Source organism: Propithecus coquereli, unplaced genomic scaffold, assembly GCF_000956105.1.
Source record: "Propithecus coquereli isolate 6110/MARCELLA unplaced genomic scaffold, Pcoq_1.0 Scaffold63, whole genome shotgun sequence".
In the NCBI taxonomy this organism is placed as follows: Eukaryota; Metazoa; Chordata; class Mammalia; order Primates; family Indriidae; genus Propithecus; species Propithecus coquereli.
The window spans coordinates 343866-354319 of NW_012152285.1; positions in this window are offsets into that span (position 1 = coordinate 343866).

Genomic DNA, 10454 nt, shown 5'->3' on the forward strand with positions numbered 1-10454 from the left:
TTAAGTAAAATAAAAAATTCAAACAAAAATGAATATGAACACTATGTATGTTATGATATATATACTAGTTATCATTATACATTTCTATTTTTATAAGTATGATAAATTCTTATGGTGGGAAACACTGGAAGAAAGGGAAATTTTCATTTCTACTCAGAAATTTCTGTATATTATTTATAATTTGAGATGATTTTTGAGTGTGTGTGTGTATATATGTTTCATAGAAAGGTAACTGTTTGTCAAGTTTGAAAACTGAGGACTTATACAAAAAGCTAGTACTAAAGTTTGAAAACTTTTGATCGTACCAAGTTTGAAAATTTGATAGCACCAAATTTGAATACTAATGATTTATACAAAAAGCTAGTTCTAAAAACAGGAGAAAAGAGAATGTATTCATAGGTAGAGGCAGAGAGGGTAAGTTCTACATTGTTCAATGTTTAAAAAGCCCAATATCAAGTGCCAAAGGGACTGCTATTATTTTACTATTTTTTGTCATTATGCTCAATCATTCTAGTAAGCTTTTAACTTGAATTACCTTTCTTAATCCTCACAACATATGCTGGGAGTTATTATCACTTCCCAGTGAAGAAATGGAGACTTGGAAAAGTTAAATAATTGAAAGTTCATACTGTTGGTAATGGTTAGAGTCATTATTCAAATACTGCTTCTCCGGCTCTAGGGCCTGAGCCTTTAAACATATTTGAAACTGACATATTTGACAACTTGGCATAGGTAAAAATACCAAAAATCTGGGTTCAGAAAATCCAACTGTAAATCACAGATTTTCCACATACAACCTGAATGTTTACGAGCAACCGATTAAAGTGTGACCTTAAGTTTCTTGACTCATAAAATAGTATAACATGAAATTGGCTAGGAAAGAATCTATTCCTGAAGGTAACTCTGGCTGCTCTAACAGACAGATTCTGAGGAGTCAGTGATTTAACAGAATAAAAATTTATTTCTCACTCCTTAAAATCTAAATACATGTTCATAAATGGTGAGCAGTTCTCCTCCAGGTCTCTATTAGGGTCTTCCCCATGATTCTACAATCCTCAATTCATGGCTCACAACATAGCCCTGAGTTGTGTCTCCATACTAGACAGCCAGAATTGAGAGGTTCTTAAGAGTGTGTATCACTCAGTCAAGTGGCTACACCTTACATAAGAGAGACAGGAACACAGTCTAACTTCGTATCTGGGAAGAAGAGGAATCAGGTTGGATAATCAGTTAACATTCTCTCCCTGGAAATATGCATTTGAAAAAACAGACACTACATGTAAAATTACTATTTTAATATTTAGTCTTAGTCATTGTTGTCATTTCAGATCTTTAGTCCTTGGAGCAGCCCTAGCTTTAAAGAAAAACATGTGTCACAAGAGCATTAACCTTTGTATTTTCCTCATTATATAGAAGAGGGCTGGTCAGTGTTGAACCAAACATCTCAATATAGAAAACCAAGGCACTCCCTGCATAGTGTATAACCTTCAGGAGACAGCTGCATGCACCTCCCCGAAGGGAAATAGCTTTCTACAACTAAGCTAGTAGGTAAATCACTTTAATCTACAGAGAATTCCCCAGCAGGAGAGTATGTCGCATAAAAATGTTTCCATTTTTTCCTACAGAATATCTTCTTTCCATTCCAAACCATATCTGGTGATCTAATTAATACTTAGGGAAGGGAAGTGAGAGAAAAGAAAATTTAATTTAGCATGTAATTATCTTTAAACTGAAGAAAGCAAACTTCCATACTTTGCATACACTTTCTCTTCTGTCTAGGTTCTTTCTTTTACTTTTTCTATCCTCTGATATTTTAAATTAACTATTAGGCTTCTTATTCATTACATTTTCATAAATTATTGCTAATGTGTAGAAATGATATAGCTTTCTTAGAAATTAATGCCCATGACTTTAGTTATCTTGCATATTCCTATCTTCTGATACATATGCAGAGTATCACTACTCTGTATAATAAGTGAGACTTCTCTTATTTCATCTTTAGATATATAAATTTCCTTGATTATATGGATAAATCAAAGGAACAGAATGAACGTAGCGTAATAGTTAAGAGCATAGATTACAGTCTGCCTCCCTAATTTTGAATGCATGACCTTAGGAAAGTTATTTCACCTTCTATGCCTCAGCTTTCTCATAGTAAATAGAAATGTTGTTAATATAGATCTCATAAAGTTGCTATAAGTTAATATTTGTAAGTTGCTTAGAATAGTTTCTAGTGCCAGATAAGTGCTTGCTATATAAATAAATAAAATAAATATAATAGAAATTAGATATTCTAAGAATATCTAAGAATTTTATGTATTCAGAAGATGTTACTAATTACTTTTCATCATTTTATAGGTATCTGAGTTTGGGCATATTAATTATCATTTATACACCTCATTTCCTTCAACTGTAAGAAAATTATAAGAATACTGACCACTTCATAAGGTTGTTACAATAGATGAACTTAAATTTAAAGGCCTTAACCAAGTGCTGCTTGAACAGACGGAAGATGGGGGAGGAGGGGCACAGAGTACATAATAAAGGAAGCATTCCATAGTTTTTTGAACATATGCATTACCTGGTAAACGGTAATGAGGACCTGAAAAATAATTTAGGGTAAAGAATTTGAATTCCAATATTATTTTTTATATCAATGTGGAACTATACAGAAAAAGTAGAATACTTAAAATACTAGGCAAAAATGGAAATGAATATATTCTATAATCTTACCAAATGCCTAAAATCATAAAGGAAAACAAAATATATTTTACTCCAGTGACCTAATGATAAAACTTACCTACCAGCTCAGTGGAATGTCTGTTGGCTTTGCAAGCACGTCATACTTATTTAGTCTCGGATTCTATAAATCACGTCTTTTGCCCTTTAGGAATTTGTAATTCAGCACGTTTTCAAATAAACTAACTTATAAATAACTATAAGAAAAACAATAAGATATGTTAAGTCACATATGATCTATAATTCAAGTCATTATGTCAATTCTAGAAAATAGTTACATGGAATTAGAGTAAAAGTTGTTCATAGTAATGTTAATTTCTATTTGTGACCTATTTCCCAATGACACCAGGATAGACTCACTAAAAATCACATAAAAATTTAATATTCCTCGGAAAATGAAGAGAGTTATTTGCAATGAATTAAATCAAACATTTATGCTGTTTTTTTCTTCCTAATCCATGTACTTTTATATGTCTATCATTAGACCCAGACATAAAAATGACCCTATGGGTTTTCCTTGGCAAATAATGGGAAACTGCAAAGCTGCTATGTAATCCAATTTATTAGCATTTTTACGATCCTATCAGACACTGCCTTTTATTTCTTTTAGGATTCACTTTGTTGTATCAAATTGGATGCTAAATTAATTTTCTAAGGAGTTAAGTCTGAGTAATTCCTCAATTAACTTGTCAAATATTAAAATTTGGGGGCCGGGCGCAGTGGCTCATGCCTGTAATCCTAGCTCTCTGGGAGGCCGAGGCGGGCGGATTGTTTGAGCTCAGGAGTTCGAAACCAGCCTGAGCAAGAGCAAGACCCCGTCTCTACTAAAAATTAGAAAGAAATTAATTGGACAACTAAAAATATATAGAAAAAATTAGCCGGGCATGGTGGTGCATGCCTGTAGTCCCAGCTACTCGGGAGGCTGAGGCAGGAGGATCGCTTGAGCCCAGGAGTTTGAGGTTGCTGTGAGCTAGGATGACACCACGGCACTCTAGCCCAGGCAACACAGTGAGACTCTGTCTCAAAAAAAATAAAAATAAAAATAAATAAATAAATTTGGGTTATGCCCTCAAGGAATGCTATCTAAGTGACCAATCATGTTTTAAAAGCGTTATGCCTCAGTTCATTTTGGCATGGCAAATATAGCTATCAAGTCATCAAACTTTTAGATGCTATTAATGTTAGCTTACAGTCTCATCAACTTGAGAATCTAGAGTTCTGTCCATTATGACAAAGGATCCCATGATGAATGTTCAAGAAATGGCAACACCATGTCAGTTGTGATGGTTCTGGTTAAACGTGGCAAGTTCTTTGTAATTACCTGTTTCATATACCCAGGTATACTTACATTATTTTTACCCTTCCAGAAAAATTGATTTTATTTCTATTATTTGAATTTACCAAACTACTCTTGTCTTAGGTACTTTATTCTTGCTATTTTTCCTGCGTGAAAAAATTTACCTGGGGTATTCTGCCTTCCTTTTTATTCTTCAAGTCCTAGAACATTTTTTTATATAAAAATTTTTTTATTTTAGAACAATTTTAGATTTACAAAAAAATTGAAAAGATAATATAAAGAGTTCTCACATCCCTCATACACATTTTCCTTTATTAGTAACATCTTCCATTATTATGGTACATTTGAGATAGCTAACGAATCCGTATTGACACATTATTAATAATGTACATACTTCATTCAGATTTTCTTATTTTTTACCTAGTTTCTTCTTTCTCAGTCCAGGATCCCATTCAGGATACTATATTACATTTAGCCATCATGTGTCATTTGTCTTCTCTTGGCTGTGACAGTTTGTCAGACTTTGTCTGTTTTTTGTTGTGTTGACAGCTATGAGAAATATTGGTCAGGTATTTTGTAGGATGTTCTTCACAAGAAGTTTGTCTGTTGATTTTCTCATGATTACTTTGGGGTTACATGGTTTTGAAAGGAAGACCACAGAGATGAATTACCAATTTCATCACATCATACAAATGGTACATAATATCATGTCATGTCCAACATGACATCCCTGTAGCTGTTGATATTGATCATCAGGTTTCCCCACTGAAAAGTTATTCTTTTTTATATCCTTCACTTCCCTCTTTGGAAGGAAGTCACCACATCACAGCTCACACTTAATATTAATGCAGCATAATGTCTACATAAGTTATTATAATTGTTCCACACAGATTTATCTATTTTTCCCATTTATTTTATTCAATCATTTATGTCAGCATGGACTCATAGATACTTATTTTCTACTTTTGTTTAGAATCTAATACTGTAATTATGTACTTTGTTGCTCCAATTGCTTTAGTTTTGGCCATTGAGAGCTCTTTGAGTTGGCATCTGTGTCCCTTTGACATACTCCCATCATTGGGGGTTTATTTCTTATTTGAGCACTTTCTTATTTCAGGCTAATCTTGAAAAATTTTCCTTTCTCAGTCCCAGAATCAGCCATTTCTGAGGGGCCCCTTGTTCCTTTTATTTAAGAATGATATTAGAAACCAAGATTTAGGCACTATGCTTGCTCTTTGCTACTAGAGTGTCATTGCCTCTAGGGTTCTCAGCCAACAGAGCAGGGAAATATATGGATTTATATTAACCCACATATATATACATATCAATAAACATGTCTATGTGAAAGCATCTGTATTTCTAGTAAGCTGAACATGAGTTTATACTGGAGTCCCCAACTCTAAGTAGTTACTGCATGGATGATTCTAGCTTCTACTCATTGTTTATCTATAAGCTAACATTTCAACAAAGAGAAACCTGGCTCTCACAATTTGCCATTCATTCATTTAATTGTTCAGTTACAGAATCCATATATAATGGTATCAGAATTGTAAATCTGTACCCAACTTATCAACTAGAGTATTTATATTTATATGAAGTGAAGGATATAAAAAAGAATAACTTTTCAGTGGAGAAACCTGATGATCAATATCAACAGCTACAGGGATGTCATGTTGGACATGACATGATATTATGTACCATTTGCATGATGTGATGAAATTGGTAATTCACCTCTGTGGTCTTCCTTTCAAAACCATGTAACCCCAAAGTAATCATGAGAAAATCAACAGACAAACTTCTTGTGAAGAACATCCTACAAAATACCTGACCAATATTCCTCCTTTAGGCTTACAGACTATACTCATTTCCAAAGTTACCTAGACTGATATCATTCCCCACCAAACACCCCCTTCGGGGATATTTTTTTATACATTTTTAGCAGAGGTTGATTGTGTTGTTGCTTTTGCATTCCAGCCTGAGATATCCCAACCTCTGGAATTATTTTTAAAATTTGCAAATATCAATGCTCATATATTGTGTTGAAACGTTCTATGGGTTTTGAAAACTTCTAGGACCATTTATATACCATTATAGTATCATACAGATTAGTTTTACCACTCTAAAAATAATCCCCTGTGTTTCACGTATCTAATTCTCTTCTTTTCCCCTGGAACTCCTGGGAAAATATTAATCTTTTTACTATCTCTAAAGTTTTGTCATTTCTAAGACGTCATATAAGTTTAATTATAAAGTGTGCAGCCTCTTCAGACTGGTTTCAATATACATTTATAATTCATCCATGTCCTTTTGTGGCCTGTTTGATTCTTCTCTTTTATTGTTGAATCATATTCAATTATATGGATGTACCACAGCTTGTTTATAAATTCATTTATTGAAGTAAATCTTGATTGCTTCCAATTTTTAATGATTATGAAAAAAGCTACTGTATACATTCATATGTATACCCATTTTTCAAATTCCATAGAACCAATTATTCTATCCAATTTCTTGAAAAAGAAATACCCCAAAGACCTAAGTTGCCTACTGATACTCCGCAGACATGATCACAGACCATGGCTTCCCTAAGGATTCTACCAAGCACCTCTAATGGCCCCTCCATTCACCACCAGGCTAAAAAGTAATAACTAATCATGAGTGAATATCTGGAGTGAATTTTATTTGGAGGTGAGAATTTATCTCTTTTTGTTCTCTGTTTCAGAAAGAGTGCCTTTAATCTCAACTTTCCTGGTTAACATGCACAAAGTTGGCAAATTTATTATTGTCTTTATGTGCTTGGGGTTAATTTTTGCTATATTAAGAGAATTATAAAGAAGAAATAAATAACTTGACATACTCAACCAGAAAGTGTATGATATGGTTAATGTTTGCCTTTGATATGAGTAGGAGAAAAATATCCTATGGAAAACTGAAGTCATACCTCACAGAGTTTGGAGTCCAGATTTATCCAGTTGTGAAGAAACCCCAAGTCAAAAATTATTACTTAAAAATTGTTCCAAACAAGTGATGTCCCCTGTGCAACATCAAATTAAAAATTGTTCTGAAGCGAAACTTCAGAAACAGATGTCATATGGGATTGTATGAGAAAAAAATATCAATGTGTGCTTAAAAATGAGCTCACATAAAAAATTCTTAAAACATATAATGAAAAAATAGTATATTTAGAAATGGATAATAAATTTTAATAAGTTAAGAAGGCATATTATATTTAATAATCTCTAAAGTAACCAATAAACTGAAAAAGGGATTTTACATAAGACTAACCACATACTTAATGTTGAGAACAGAATTCTTTTCCAAGATCAGGAGCAAGGCAAGGATGTTCACTCTCACCATTCCTAGTTAATGATAGTCTCAGTTTAACAATCAACAATGTGGTACTGAACATGAAAAGAATAAATAATAAATTTCTGTTGTATCCATGAAGAAGGTAGTCTCACAAGACAAAATCTTACTTAAAGTAATTGATGCTTTCCTAAATTTAGAAAAATGATTTTCTTGAAAATGAACATTATGATGAATGCCCCAGTAGGATTTTCCCATTGTTCTGTGGCAGCCACTGTCATGTATACTTCTCACGCATCACCTTATTTAAGAGTAATTATTTTAAGTGTTTTAAGATGATAATAATAAATGTTTAAACAGGTTAGGGAATTTTTCCAAGGCTACAGCAATTTACAGTTCAAATAATTCGGATTCAAAGTAGGCAGCATCATTTTAGATTCTGATCTTTTAACCACTAATATACTTCCTGAAACTACTGCCTTCTACTGTGTTTAGCAAACCGCTTCAACTCAATTTGCTCGTTTTTAAATTTGGAAAGCAGACTGTCTCTAAAAGCTAGTGCAAGAATTAAATTTAAATTTAAATTTATTTCACCAATTTAAATCACCTTACATATATGATTTTTTTTTTTTTCATTCTCACAGCCAACTATCAAGTGCCATCTTTAAATGCGAAGAACGTGTCTACCAAAGGATCCGAACTGGAAGTGGTCTTAAATATACAAAATCAGCAGTATAAATAGTACATAATGCTCCTAGGGACTGTTAGAATATAAAGGCAATTATTCTCTTTGGCTTGTGCAAAATAGAGTTGTCTTTCCCTTCCTCACTCAGCCCATTCCTTCAACCTCTAGGACTGTTGAACTGAAACATCTGCTGACTTTTCCATCACTCCTTACAAAAGCTAAGTATGGGCTGCACTTTGTCTCTGAAGTTGTGTTAGCTAATCCTCTCAACAGGAAGAGAATGTCAAAGAGAGTTTCTCATTATTTCCTATGCATGGAAGCACTACCAGATGATAATAAAATCCCTTATTAGAGAATGCATTGTCTAACAAATATGCCACCTACTGTGCTCACAGATATTAATCTGGCAATTCTAGACCAATTAGTAAGGCCAACTACTTGGTATTTGGAATATAAATAAATTTATAAAGCTCTCTTAATGAATACTGTAATCTTTGACCTTGACAGGAAAGCACAAAATGCTATTGGGCCAAGAGAAATACACATTTGTTATTCACATACAGTGAGTACTAAAAGGGACAAATAAGCAAAAATCTCTTCCCTTGTTTCTTATTTCTTATTCCTTCAGTGGTGGTCATATGTGTTGGCACTGCTTCTTGGCCAGCCAAAATCCAAGGTCCCCAGACATCTTATTTTTTCTGTTTTATCTCACAGTCTTCCTTGTATTGCCAATCCTTTAGATGGGAGCTCTGGCTATGACTTTGAGGAAATTTTTCCCAGCTGTGCACCTCATGTTTTTAATTGCATTTCTCTGCCAATTTAAACAGCTTAGATTCCATATATTTTTAGATTCCATATTTTTTTTAAAAAATCACAAGTTAGTACACTCCGCACACTTCTAAATTCCAATACAACCACCATCCTCAACTACTGCAGAAAATGCACCTGACTTGGTATTTTTTCTATCCTTTATGTATTCATTCAGGATCTGATTCAGTTCATCATTTAATAAATATTTGTTGAATGAATGAAGGAAGGAAGGAAGGATAGATCAGGGTTGATATCAATCTGCTAGCAACTGGACATTGAAAAACAAATCTTTTTTTCAGAAAAATATATGTTTGTTGATACCTTAATTTAAATCAGATAGTCATATTTTTTCACTAGAATATATATACTTGGAGGATTAAAAGGGTGAATTGAGTAGTGTTTTTGGTTAGAAAAACTATGCAGAAATTATATTTATATAATCAGCCAATTTACTGATGATTATTTTAAATTAGCCAGCTTGTGGTCATTAAGCTGCCTTGGATATATTATATTTAACTTAAAAGAAAACATAAATGTATCAAATATAATTTAACCTGAAATTTGGAGTTTTGGCTTCCCTGGAACACAACTTTAAGAAGTTAATCTTTAAGAGTTCTCAAACTTACAGGGTAGAAGTCTACACACTGTACAGTGAACCATTGCAGTTAGCAAAAACCTGAAAGTGAAATATATCTAATTTCCCCATTTCTATTATAACAGCAAATTAAAAACAACTCTATTCACTTCATTTAGTAAAGAAAACTACTAGATTTAATTCTTGTATTAGTAAAAATTAGAATCATCGGTTTTAAACTGATTTCTTAATAACACCAATTATAAAACTCTTTTGTCAATGCTTCTAATTGTTTCTTCTTAGTTGGACTACCAACAAGGCAGTGACCAATATAGAATGAAGATATTTTTCATTTCTTTCATGTAAACAACATCTGAACCATAAATTATCCATAATAACGTATTATTTATGCAAGTTTGAAGCACGTAACTTCATATAACTGAGCATTAAATGTAAAGTGGACTCTCTGGTCATTAGTCCTGTGAATTACGACTTCTTGTCAGAGCCCAGAAAAACGATCTCACTTTCCCCATTATTCTGGGGCAATGATCTACCCTGTGGCAAGGACCTCGATTAAATTTCATGAACTGTGTAAAAGGCAAAATTAAAAAAAAGTATTCTATATAGTGATTTCTGTACATCACAAAGTCAGAGACTAGCTTCCTCTTGATTTATATTTACAAAACAAACAGAACAGTATACTATATACGATAGTGATTTCCAGATACTCTGTATAAAACATATTTGTTCTGACTGAATATATTGCTTCACAATGATAATAATTTTAGACAGAAAATTAAAACATACTCTTAAAATGACTGAAAAGGAAGTCATATCCTTTACCAAAGAGCAACATATGACCAGAATTTACAGTTTTTCCTGCATCAGCATTGCTTTTTACCAGGTTTTCATAGAATCAAGTTTCTTTACTTCTAATAGGATGCACTAACAAATTCTGAATCTTTGATTGTATAGGGGAATAATTTAGCGAGAGCATTGGTAAGCTCCACCATACTATTATTTTTTGTGTGTGTGTGTGTGTGTTT